We start from the raw sequence: 12,320 nt of genomic DNA on the forward strand, positions 1-12,320 counted from the left end.
GGGGTCGGCGGCTTGTTCTGAGTGTGGACACTCCAAAGAAGACAGATGGCTTTGCTGAGACTCAGGAGCAGCCTGGCACTGGTGTCCTTCTGGGAATGGGGGAAATACTGTTCTTGGAGGGGGATAAGGTTGCCTGAGTTGCCTGTCACTTGACTGGGATTTGAATGGATATTTTTACCATCCAAGGACTTCTCTGTTCCTCTATTTTGTTCTATAATAAAGTTTCATTAATTCTTTGAATGTAGATAGTCTTTATCCTCATTTCTTTAGTATATTACATATACAGTGGAGGTGACCAGTGTGTTGTGCCACCTGGCATGCCCTTCCTTTCAGGGGAGGAATATCGCGGCTGAAGGAGAGAAAATTCCTAAGAGATATGGTTGCTTTCTATAGATTTGAAGGTCTGTCTCAAAAGCAGATATCTTTCTCTGACTTCAAAGGCCAGATCTTGGACCAGTCACCTTTCTCACTCGAGGTGATCTGAGATTCAACTTCCCTGATAATTTGAATCAATCTTTGTAAAGGGGTGAAGACAGGGTGATAATGCTAGATGAGTATAGGGTTACATTCAGGAACTAGGGGCACTGTTACCTGGTATCAGTTCTTTCATCCTATCTTGTGTCTCAAATGTTCTTTCAAGTTACATAATTTTTTTCTCATTCTTTATTCAGTTACTGAGTCTCTAAGGTGCCTGGCACACATTCTGGCAAACCACATTAGAACTTCCTGTTGATTTGCACTTTGCTTTCTGTAATGCCTGTGAAGTATGCATGGCGTATTAGAAAGGGCAAGGGCTTTGGGCCGATGTGTCTAGATTCCAAGCCTGGCTCCCCTGCCTGCTTTGGGCTTAACCTGTCCTCTCTGAGTTTCCATTTTCTATTTCACGAAAAGGAGTAATACCTACCTTTCAGAGGTGCTACAAGGATTAGAGATAACGTAAGTGTTCAATAAATGTTAGCAACTGTTACTCATTTCTGATTATTGGCTGTTATCGTTGGTTAGAAAAGTGGCCTCTGGTTTCTCTAATGGTTAATCCATTAATTGGTAGTCTGTAACCAAAAGCTCAGGGTCACTGGAGGAAGTAGGAGAGGTGGCTGCCACTTTGAGAACTTTTATTTTAATTGACTTTCAGTTAACTAAACTTATTCTCAGAGTTCTTATCAGTAATGAGGAGGAAAATAATGCCTACCTCATAGGCCGTGTGGGTAACTTAATAATAATAATAATAACAGATCGTTAATATGTGCCAAGACTTTTCTAAGTGTTTAACATAGTATGTTAAATCATTTCACAGGGTAAGTAAAGTTCCTGACACTTAGTAGATAGATGTTCAATAAATCCTTGATATGTTCATTTAAGGGCATGGGGAAGCTGGGGCATGAGTTGTGTGGAGCGCGTGAGAGGCTGGAAAACAAACTTTGCATCCTTGTTGAGCTCATCCCCTTTTCTCTCCGTGCATAACAAAGATACTAACACCCACTCAGAGGCTCTGCATTTCTGCTTAAAGACTGATAAAGTATGGTACCTGCTTTACAAGTGCTTTTAGGTTCGTGGGGGAATAGTTGTGGAAATAACTATAATAAAAATGCTATGATATATGTGAAAGTGCTTTGTGTAATGTTTGATGCATATATTCAAGAGAACAGGGCAGTTAAAGATTATGGGATCTGGGTTTAAATCCTGGCTTTGCCACTTCCAAGCAGGTCACTTGACCTCTGGGCCTCGTTTCTTCTGGTGTGGAGAGAATGATCCCTAATTCAGGGTTGTTGTGGAGAGTAATCTAGATAATATCTGAAAAAAGTGCTCTGTAAATCACAAAGACCCTTGCAGATGTTCATTATTATCCTTAGCATAGAAGGCAGAATGAAATCAGAAGTAGATGCAACAAGGAATCATGCTTGTAAGAGCCAATTCTGATGTAATCAGGAGGCTTCACACGCTAATTAGGCTGAGACGGTTTGGCCTCTGTTGTGTACCTGGTGCCTTGTTATTGTAATATGAGGGCAAGATCATCATTCTCACACCCATACAAATGAAGAAATGGGCTCAAAAAAGGTTAAGTAATTTCTTGCTCAAGGTCCTGGAGCTGTCAGCAGTGGACCTGGATCAGAACTCAGGTCTGTGAAAAACCTGCCCTTTTACCTCTTTCCTGAAAGATGAGTGGTAAATTATGGTCTAGGCTGTGAGTCTAGTCACATAGTCTCAGGATATGTTTAGGGGAAACCCAACCTAAGTATTAGTCAATGGAAATCAGTCTTATTAATTCAGGCCATTTGGAGGGACTAGGAATGATAGTACTGCTTATAAACATTAACAGTTTTATTACATTCAAATACATATAAAAACTCAAATTGATTTTGTTTGGTAGAGTGTTTCCCAAACTTGCCCAATCTTAAGAATTGGCTGAGGTGCTTAAAATACATATTTCCTGTGCTTTGGCTTGGAGAGCCTGATTGGGTAGGTCTGGGATGAGGCTGGGAACGTGTATTTTAACACAGATGTCACTTTTGAAAAATACCAGTTAAAGTCATTAGAAGACCTTCATTAAAATGAAGGAATAAGAGTGTTGCCTATGTTAAAAAAAAAAAAAAAAAAAATGGATGGGGAGCCAACAAACTGATGGTCTTTCTAATATGCCTGAGGATACTTGAAATTGAGAGTAGATATCTTCTTAAGTAACTGAGACTGCCGTAACACCTGTTTAGAATTCCTCTTCATGGCCACCAAATGCTGTCCAGCTGGACACAATGCAGAAGGTGATTTTCTGTCTAGGCTCAAATGATTTTTCCCTCGCTTGTACACTTAGATTCCTTGGATTCTTGTGCCAGGCCAGTGAGTTGTGTAGGAGAGGACTGTCAATACTGAATTGGCAGGACCTAAATCAATGAGGTTTGGCGCTGTCTTCAGAAGCCCCGGCAACAAGTTTTCTGACACCAGATGAAACAGAAAGATGGGGTTTGGCTTTATTTCCTTGCTTAGGAAAGTATATTGGTGACTTTTAGGTACTTGGATGCTTCCTGCAGGCATTTCTAACTTGCGATTTTTTTTGTAATTATAGTGAAAAACTACTTTATGGAAATTATTGCCAAAAATAGGAAATACCCTCAAAACTGCACTGCTGAAAGCACTCGGATGTATCTCATGTAGTCTTTTTTCAAGGGTGAAAATATGTATTTTCCATACCTGTGATTATAGCACATAGTCAGCTTTGTATCCTTCCCTTCGCATTTAACATGTTTCACCATTGCTCCATAAAGTTCATAACTATCAGTTCTAACATCCACAAAGTGGACCGACATAAAGCTGCAATTGAGTAAGCCACCTGGTCAGCTGCCCAAGCCCTAACCCACAGATCAGGGGTTTGTGAAGGGCCTGGCTGCACACTTTTCATCACACACACGGGCAAAGTGAGCTAGAGTTAGGAGGCAGATGCATGCGACTTTAGTTCCCAACTCTAGCACTTAAAAACAGACGAGGCAAGTTACTTCGTCTTTCTTAACACCAGCTTCTTCATCTGCAAAATGGAGGAAATAAGGTCTAGTTATAGGGTTATTAGGAGTAATGAGAGTGTAAGTAATGTGCACCAGCAAGAGAGGGGCTAAATGGCTGTCAGAGTAAATGTTGGGCTTCCTCTCCTCTCTTCTCTCACTACACCTGTTCATTCCTCACTGACGTGTGCTCCTCCTAACCTGCTGACCCCGTACGCAGTGACCTAGGCTTTCATACCCACCTTTGGCTCTCTGGGCACCTGCTTATCCCATAGTTCTCCGTACATGGGGGGTCTCCCCGACGCATGCTGACTAGCTCACTCCTCGGCTTCCAGCTCCCCTCACCTACCTCAGCCCCTACTCACTGCCACCCAAGGGCCCATTTACAACTTCCTTGGATTTTTAGACTCTTTATAAATAAACCTAGATGAAGATTTTTCTGTTTCACAATGTTTTCTCTTTATATTTTCCCTCGTTTTCTTAAGAGTGGTTGTACCTGGGTCAAAAGGAATGACATTTTATCACTCTTGATACATATAATGGGTATGACCACTTTTTAAATTATTTTGCCCACTTAATAGGTGAAAAATAGCAGCACCTTGTTATGTTTTATTTTATTATAGTCAAGACTGCATATCTTTCCAGAGTTTGGCTACTTCTTTGTAGAAAAGGAAAACTTCTTTAAAACCTATAAGTAACTTCAGCAGAATCCATTTCATTTTCTGTGTTTAGTTTTCTCATGGACCAATGTGTTAACTTGGGCATATAATTTTTGCCTATAGGTCTGCAAATAGACAAACCAATAGATATTTTCACTTCTTTTGAAGTGATTGATCCCTTTCTGCCAGGCAGCTTCATAGGCTCATAGAACCTAAGGATCAAAGATGAACTTTGAGATTTTCCACCCAAATCTCCTCCCCATTGTAAGCAAATATCATTCCAGACCATGCTTGAATACCTCCAAGCACAAAGAATTCATATTCCTACCCAAGAGTCCATCCAGTTATTGCCATCAGTAAAATATTATTCCATTGAGCTAAAAATCTACCTCCCTGAGACTTTCAAAGTCATTCAAATTCTTCTCTTTCAAGCCACACAATATTTCCACTCACAGCCCTTTGTAGAGTTGAAGGTGACTGTCATTTCTCCTCACCAACTAGTAAATAGCTCAAATTCTGCTTCACCATTTCTCGTGTGTGGAAGGCTACATGCGAAAGAGTGGGGAGTGTGGATTTAGACAGCCATGTGTTCAAATCCAATTTCTTCCACTTAGTGGTGTGTGACCTTGAACAAATTCTTAACCTCTCTGAGCTTCAGTTTTCCCATTTTGACAACGGGAATAGTAATATCTATCTCACAGGATTATGTCAAGAGTTAAGTAAGATAAAGTGAACAAAGCATTCTAGGCATTCGGTATCTCTTAGTTCCCTAATCCTGAGAACTCTGACCATCCTGGTTGCTCTTTTATGGATCCGCCCCTGTAGATGAGACTCAGGACTGGACCTGGTGCTCCAGGAAGAGTTCGATCAGCAAGATGTCACCTCTTACTCTTGGACTTTGAATTAGCATCTTTAGCAAAAGAATTGTCTCATATTGAGCCAATAAGGCTCAGTAAGGTAATATTGACAGTATGTGGTGAAGGAAATGTTACCAGTCCCCTCTTCTCTCTTTTTGGCTAACACGATACTTGTCCCTTTCGTTTACTGTTTTATAAGGGAAAGAGCATCAATTTTGGAGCCAGAGAGACTGACATTGAATTCAAACCCTGCGTTCACTATTTATTAGATTAGAGGAAATTGAACAAGTTTCTTAAAGTCTCCCAACCCCAGTCCCCCTGTTCATTGTGCAGTTGTTGGGTAATCATACTGACCTACAGTCAGTAGGTCCTGACTACAGCCACACCTACAGTCCCCACTCGACCCCAGTTCCAGCCTTCAGTAAATGTGAAATCTTTTTGTTCTTTTTTTCCTCTCCTTTTTTATCCTAACAGCTCTTTAGTCCTCCCCACCCTTTAACTGTGTAAAATTTTCAAGTATATTTCTTAAATGAAATATAGGACTTTGAATTCATCCCTGTTCCATTTCATCTTATTGGTTTCAGCCCAACATTTCAGCTGGTCGAGATCTTCTTTACAAGTTGTGTTTAAAATACAAAAGACCCCCCAATCCCTTCCTATTCACCAATGCCCACCCACCCACTCCAAATAAACAAACAATAACCAGATGTATTGACCAGTACTTAGGCCAAGTTGTCACTTTTCTTTGTCTCTGTTCCTCTTATCTGAATAATTTCTCTCTGTTCTTCTTATGTGCCTGATCTGAATAATTCACAAACTGTATCATAATTCCATTCACCATCCACTTTAGTCTGTTGGTTTCTGTTTTGTTCACTGCTGCATTCCGAGAACCTGGCATATAGTGCACACTCATTAAAAAGTTATTGAATGAGTAAATGACAAAAGTCAAAGACCTGTTAGGAAACTGGGGCCCAATCCAGGCCTGGATAACAGTGAAGGACCCTACAGATGGAGGGAGAGCAATGGAGCAGAAGCAAACCCTGGGGTCATCATGGCTCAGTCCCAGTGCTGGGAAGACAGCTCTGTCCCTGGTGAGCTCAGGCAGCCTAGGCCTTGGCCGCTGCCTAGTGTCAGACCACAGGGGTTCTTGATCTGGGCAGTGCTGAAATGGGGAGAGGAAGGTAATAAATATCCAGGGCCTGGGTCACCCCCACACTGATTGTTCTGTGAGGAGTCTGGGCCAGGGACCCTCCTCACCCCTTGAATAGGCACCTAAAGTTTACCCAGAAATCCTTAGTGAGCCCATATTGCCAACAGTCACACTGGACCCCATCGACCTTGTTGCAGCAGCTGTCAGAGAAGCCACACAGGGAACAAATGCCAAGGTGGCGTTCCCTGCATCATTGTCCTTGGTTCCCTGCCATTGATTCCTCAGCATTTCTCATTCATGGCCACCTGTAGCTATGGCCAGCACTCAGCAGAAATGAGGTTTCCATGCTGAGATCATTTCTGGAGACTTTAGGGTCTGAATTGCAGTGATCACGGTACTGTGGAGGTCTCTTACACTATACCCCAGTTCCACCTCACATAAACCTTACCCTATTCCCACCTCTGGGAAAAGAGTGACTCAATTTAAATAATTTTCTGGAATCAGCCATACGTCAGCCCAGTTACAAATGGCCTTGCACTATCCACACTGTCCTGCCCTTGTGGAGCACCCTCAAGCTTTACACTTTCCCCCCGCTCCTCTGCCTCTCTACCTTCAGCTGCTTGGCCCTGCTCAGTCTGGGGGTCTAACTTATTCTTGTCACTCTTTTAGATCATTAACCATGGGAGAAAAAAAAACAAAAACAAAAACAAAATTATCCTCTCTGGGCCTGAAGGCTCAAATCAAATATCATTTCCTCTAAGAGCCTGTTACCATCTATTCCTAAAGGACTCTCTCCCCTCTCTAGTTTTCCAAGTCTTCCTCCATCCTTCATTCCCAGCCCCAGTCTTCCCTGTACCGTAACACTCAGAGGATTGTATTGTAATATTAATTTAGCTTCCTCTTCCTCACAAGGCTGTCAGTGAACTGCAGGCAGGACTGTGTAATTCATCTCTATACATGTTTGCTGAACCCCTACTCTGTGCTAGGTGCAAGAGATATAGTTATGGTGATATTTTTTAATTAACTAATATTTATTGAACGTTTACTATGAGGTAGCACTGTTCACCTTTTAATTCTCACACAACCCTGTGAAGCAGGTACTGTTACCATCTGCATTTCACAAATGAGGAAACTGATTTAATGAGGTTAAGTAATTTGCCCAAGATGGCACAGCTATGACCTGGAGGAGCCAGAACTGGCATCTAAACCTGTGTGACTCCAGTGTCTGGCATCTTAATGATCATGCTAGATCCTACCTTAGATCTCTCAACATTATCATAAGCTATTTTTTCTATCTGAGGCTTCTCCTGCCTCCTCTACTCTGTAACCTGCTGCTTCTTCTCCTCCTTCCAGGAGATCTTTTGTGCTCCATCTCCAGCCTGAGTTGGAACCCCTCCCCCTGGTCTGTGGCACCTCTTGTGACCTCTGGTAGAGCCTCATCAAGCTGTCCCGTCATTGTGTGTCTATCTTTCTCCGTGGACTAAGCCCTTTAAGGTGGGGACCACCCTGTGTTGATCTCTGAGTCCCCAGGCCCAGTACAGAGCCAGTACGGATGGCATGGACCTCTCCCTAGAAGCCTGGTTCCTGGTGAGGAAACACTATGGGAAATAAACACCAAAAAAGTTATTTCTGCCTAGGGGTATAAGGCCTTGAGGGATCAAGGGAGCCCTCCATGAGGGGGTCATGAGGCCTTCTTCTCTTGTTCTCATGGGTTTGATAGGCCATCACCAAGTCAAGAAAGAAGGAAAGGATTTGGCTGTAGTTAAGTTTGAGAACTCTGACCTCTCACTGTCAGAATGTGACTATGGGCTTCACCACTTACCAACTCTGTGACCTCAGGCAAGTTACTTATTTGGTTTGGGACTCAGTTTCCTCTTCCATAAAATGGAAGGCTTCACGTTTCTGTAAGCATTAAGTCAATATCTAAAAATGCACTTGTAACTATACCTAGCACATAGTAAGCACTACATAAATGTTTATAATTATTGTGAGCTATGGGCAAGAGGTGGAAGAGGGTAGGATGAGTTCAGATGTTTCAAGGTATGAAAGTGAAGCTGGTGGTGGGAGATAAGGCTGGAGAGGTGGGTAGAGGCCAGGTCATGGAGGGCCTTGGTTCCAGGCTGAGCTGCTAGACTCTGAAGACCATGGACACACTGAAGGGTGGGGCTTTGTGCCTTAGAAAAATGATGCTGGCATCAGAATGGTGAATGGTTTGGAGGGAGAGGAAGGAGTTGAGAAGGCTATTGGGGGAATAACAGGTGAGAGATGATGAGGGTAGATGCTCACCCCTCTTCCTCCTTAAGTGCTGGTACTGCCAGGTGGGAACCTGACTATGAGCACCACAATGCAATGGTGCAGATGTGGAGTGCCCAGGACAGCCATGTCTAGAGCAGTACCTCCTTCATGCAGCTCCTGGACCCTAGAACCATTCAGCCCAAGGAGGTTTGTCAGACACAGCATCCACCCTATGTCCAGAGGGGAGATCAAATGTGTTTAGGGGAAGAGGGTACATTTCAGGGTTGGACATGTCTCTGTCAGGTCTTTCCTGAGCCACCTCCCTGATACCGTGGGAACAGCATGGGATGTGGAGTAAGAGTATGGGTTTCAGGAACATGACCTTGGCTAAGTCATACAAGCTTCTGAGTCCTGAGATTTATTAGCAACAAGGAGCTGATGTATTACCTTCAGTACAAGAATAACAATGTCAACATTTAAGGCTGTTGCTAAAGTGCCCATCCCACAGCAGGTATGTAGTCGGAGCTCACTAACAGGTACTGCCCTCCCGCCAGAGTGATAGAAGCAGGGATCATGAGCACTTAGTTAGGGACGTCACACTCCACCTATGGGAGCCTTTGGGCTGGTCACTTCCTTCCTATGAGCCTCAGTTATACAGGCTCAAGTATAATATGTGTGTAAAGGTCCCTACTCCACAACCTCCACAAGTGGTGTGGAGTAGGGACCTTTACACACATATTATACTTTACACACATATTATACTTTACACACATATTATACTGACAGCATCCATGACTCGAGTCAGGGTTAGGAAACCTCAGAGCACTCCAGGTGGGAAGGTAGATTTTTACAGTCTTCCTTCTTCCCCTGCCCCCACCTCTCCCTCCCATCAGGGAGCAGATTCCAGCCTCTGTTACAGTCTTTTCCAAAACTAGTGGGAAGCACCTGGCCCTGGATATGAAGAATGACAGCCACTACTGAGAGGCTGTCATTGCTGGTGGAAGAAAAGAATCTGGAGTTCTTTTTTCCAGTGGGTCTTTAAATTATTTTCATTTTGCTGATTCGTGCACTTTTCTGAGCTAAGGAGATTTGGGAGGTGTTTATTGGTTATTTAAGCAGAAAGCCTCGTTGGCTTCAATCTCTTGGAGAGGAAGGGATTTAACACTGTGTAGCCCAGCCTGTTGCTGCCCTCCACAGGGCCCAGGAGGGCAGGTGGAGGCTTTGCAGGGTGGGGCTGCCCTCCAAAGAGCCCAGTCCAGTGCCAAGTAGACCCTACTGGGATTTCCAGTGTTGGCCAATCAAAACCACAGATGGAATGGAACTATGGCCAGATTTGGAGGTAAGTTTCACTCTTCTAGGTTTTAAATTATGTTTATAAGGTGCCTTGTTTTATTCCTCTTTTTCTTTCATTCCCTCATTCATTTTGAGTGAGAAGGGCAGCCAAAAGGAGCACGCCGATGCTTTCCCCACACTGTTTCCCCAGCCTAGAATCAGGAAATTATTCAGTTAGTCTTGTTGAACTCCTGTATGTCAGAAGCTACAGCAAATAATTCGTACATTTAATCATAACAAGAGTATTTGGGACTTGGCATTATAGTCTATATTTCTTCTGATGAAGATACCGTAGCCCAGAGAGGTTAGATTATTTGTCCAGTGTCACACAGCTAACAAGGGAGAAGGTCAAGATTCAAATGCAAATCCTTCTGAGACCAGGTCCACTCTTCTTTTCATCAAAGCCTCAATGCCTCTAGTAATCAGCAATGCCTGAGAGCCAGCTGGGTGCCAGGCCCTGTGCTATATGGCAAAGAGAAGTGTTTCTCTTCCCCTGGTTGGATTCTAGCCATTTCAAGATTCACCTTGAATCCTCCTTCCCATGTAAAGCAATGCGGGATGGTAGAAAAAGTAGAAAAGTGGAAGTCAATGCCCACCAATGGATAATTACCTGCTTGCACGCACGCACACACATATGTGCGCGCACACACACACACGCGCACACACACGCGCACACACACACGCGCGTGCACACACACACGCGCACACACACACATTGACTTTAATCATAGAGTGAAATGTCATACAGCAAACAAAAAAATGAACTACAGGAGTATGTATCAGCATAAATACATCTGAAAATCATAATGTATAGTAAGAAAGCAAGTGGCAGAGTGAAACAGAGTCTGTGATTATGTATGTAAAATTTTAAATGTGCAAACCCTATTATGGATTGTTTATAGACATATACATGCATAATCAGAGTATAAACACTCAGGCAGGAAGGACACATGCCAACTTTGGAACAGTACTTATCAGGAGTGGTGTGGGAAAGGTGCAAAAGAGGCTTCAGTAATGTTTTAAGTGTTTAAGACAAATAAACCAAAAAGAGACCAGAAGAGAAAAAGGCAAAAAGCAAAAAGGTACTGATGTATTCGCCCTGGGAGGGTGCCGGGTTTGTGGGGATGGGGCACGGCACTGCACTGTCTGCGCCTGCTCTTCTGTGTAGCTGACAGACAGACCTGGCCTGAAGCAGAGAGTCAGAAGGGGGTTACTATTCCCTCACAGGCTCTTGAAAGGATTAAATGAGGGATCAGTCAAAGGCACTTTTTGAACTGTAAAATATGATAGGAATATGAGTTGGTGCTACGCACTTCTGTGCCCCTTCTTACCTGTCTTCCTGACTAGACTGTGACTTTTTCTTGAAGGCAGGGACAGTTCCAAATTCGTCTCTTGACCCCTGCCCAAGCTCAGGAAATGCCAGCTGTAGGCCAGAACCCCAGAGCTGACAAGAGTTGCTATCAGTACCTTCGCCCCAGCCCTTCCACTGACCTGGGACTGACCCACCACCTTGCTCCTGAGGACTGTTTGAATTAAGGAGACATAGCTTATCCCAGGTTCCCACCCCTTGTGGACACATAAAATTGATTGCTCAGGTACTTACAAAGGTTGAGAAGAAGCCCGTTCCTTCAGCCCCAAGGGCACGATGAATGATGTAATAAAAATTCATCCCTCCCAGTCTCTCCCCTGTGGCTCCTAGGCAAGGCACACTCTTGAGCTAGATGGGGGCAGGGGCAAATGCAACGTAAGTCACCTAACTGGTCAATAAACTCCCTGAACTGAGTCCCCACAAAGACTTTACTTGATCTTTCTTTGGCCCTATGATATAGTTGTCACCATTCCCATTATGAAGATGTGGATGCTGAGGCCAGTGGGGTAATAATGGGCAGAGCCAGGATTCAAATCCAAGTCTGTTGAAGTCAGAGATCTCCCCCTCCTCAACAGCAAGAAACCGTGTGTGGCAACATGACGCGTTTCCCTCCTTGTAATCCAGTCAGCACAGGGACTGAAGTAGGATAATCACGTTTCAGAGCCAACCAGAGTGGCTGCCACTCCAAGCTTCCTTTGTATTTTAAATATGTAGTCTCTAATTAGAGTTTGCTTTAATTGCAAGATTTCCATATGCCCCGTGACTGCTGTGCACTCTATCTGGGGATAAACATGTCCATCAAGTAAGAAGCAAATCATGGCTGTTGCCTTGGCCCTGTTATCCTGTTGGCTTTCTCCACTGCAGTTCCTCAAGGGATGTAGCTCAGCCTTCCCCTGTGAAAGTGCTCTGGGGCCCACATTTTAATCAAAAGCATACCTGCCTCTAGGAAAAAAGAGTAGAGGCACAGCTCAAAAGTGATTAAATTTAATAACCAAAAGACCAGAAAAGTCTGCTTTGCAATGCATAATTTCACCAGATATTTATTTATTTCATCATGTGGCCACATTCTATATGCTATATTTATTTAAAATGCCATTTATTTTAACAGCAGCAATAAAGGAAACACACATTTTTTCCCTCCCCACTGTGTTAAAGGCATTTGTGGTTATTAAATTACTCTTGAGTAGAGGAGTGCCTGTCTCCAAATTTACTCTGAAGTATTTCAATAAA

At 43.5% G+C, this 12,320-nt stretch overlaps 1 protein-coding gene across 4 annotated transcripts in view; it reads left to right on the forward strand.

The window, feature by feature from the left end:
* The window catches only part of LOC103224854 (AGBL carboxypeptidase 4), a 1,478,618-nt gene that overhangs the window by 1,278,422 nt on the left and 187,876 nt on the right, over positions 1-12,320 (forward strand). The gene's annotated exons all lie outside the window — the stretch shown is intronic.

The sequence above is a fragment of the Chlorocebus sabaeus genome, chromosome 20, assembly GCF_047675955.1.
Source record: "Chlorocebus sabaeus isolate Y175 chromosome 20, mChlSab1.0.hap1, whole genome shotgun sequence".
In the NCBI taxonomy this organism is placed as follows: Eukaryota; Metazoa; Chordata; class Mammalia; order Primates; family Cercopithecidae; genus Chlorocebus; species Chlorocebus sabaeus.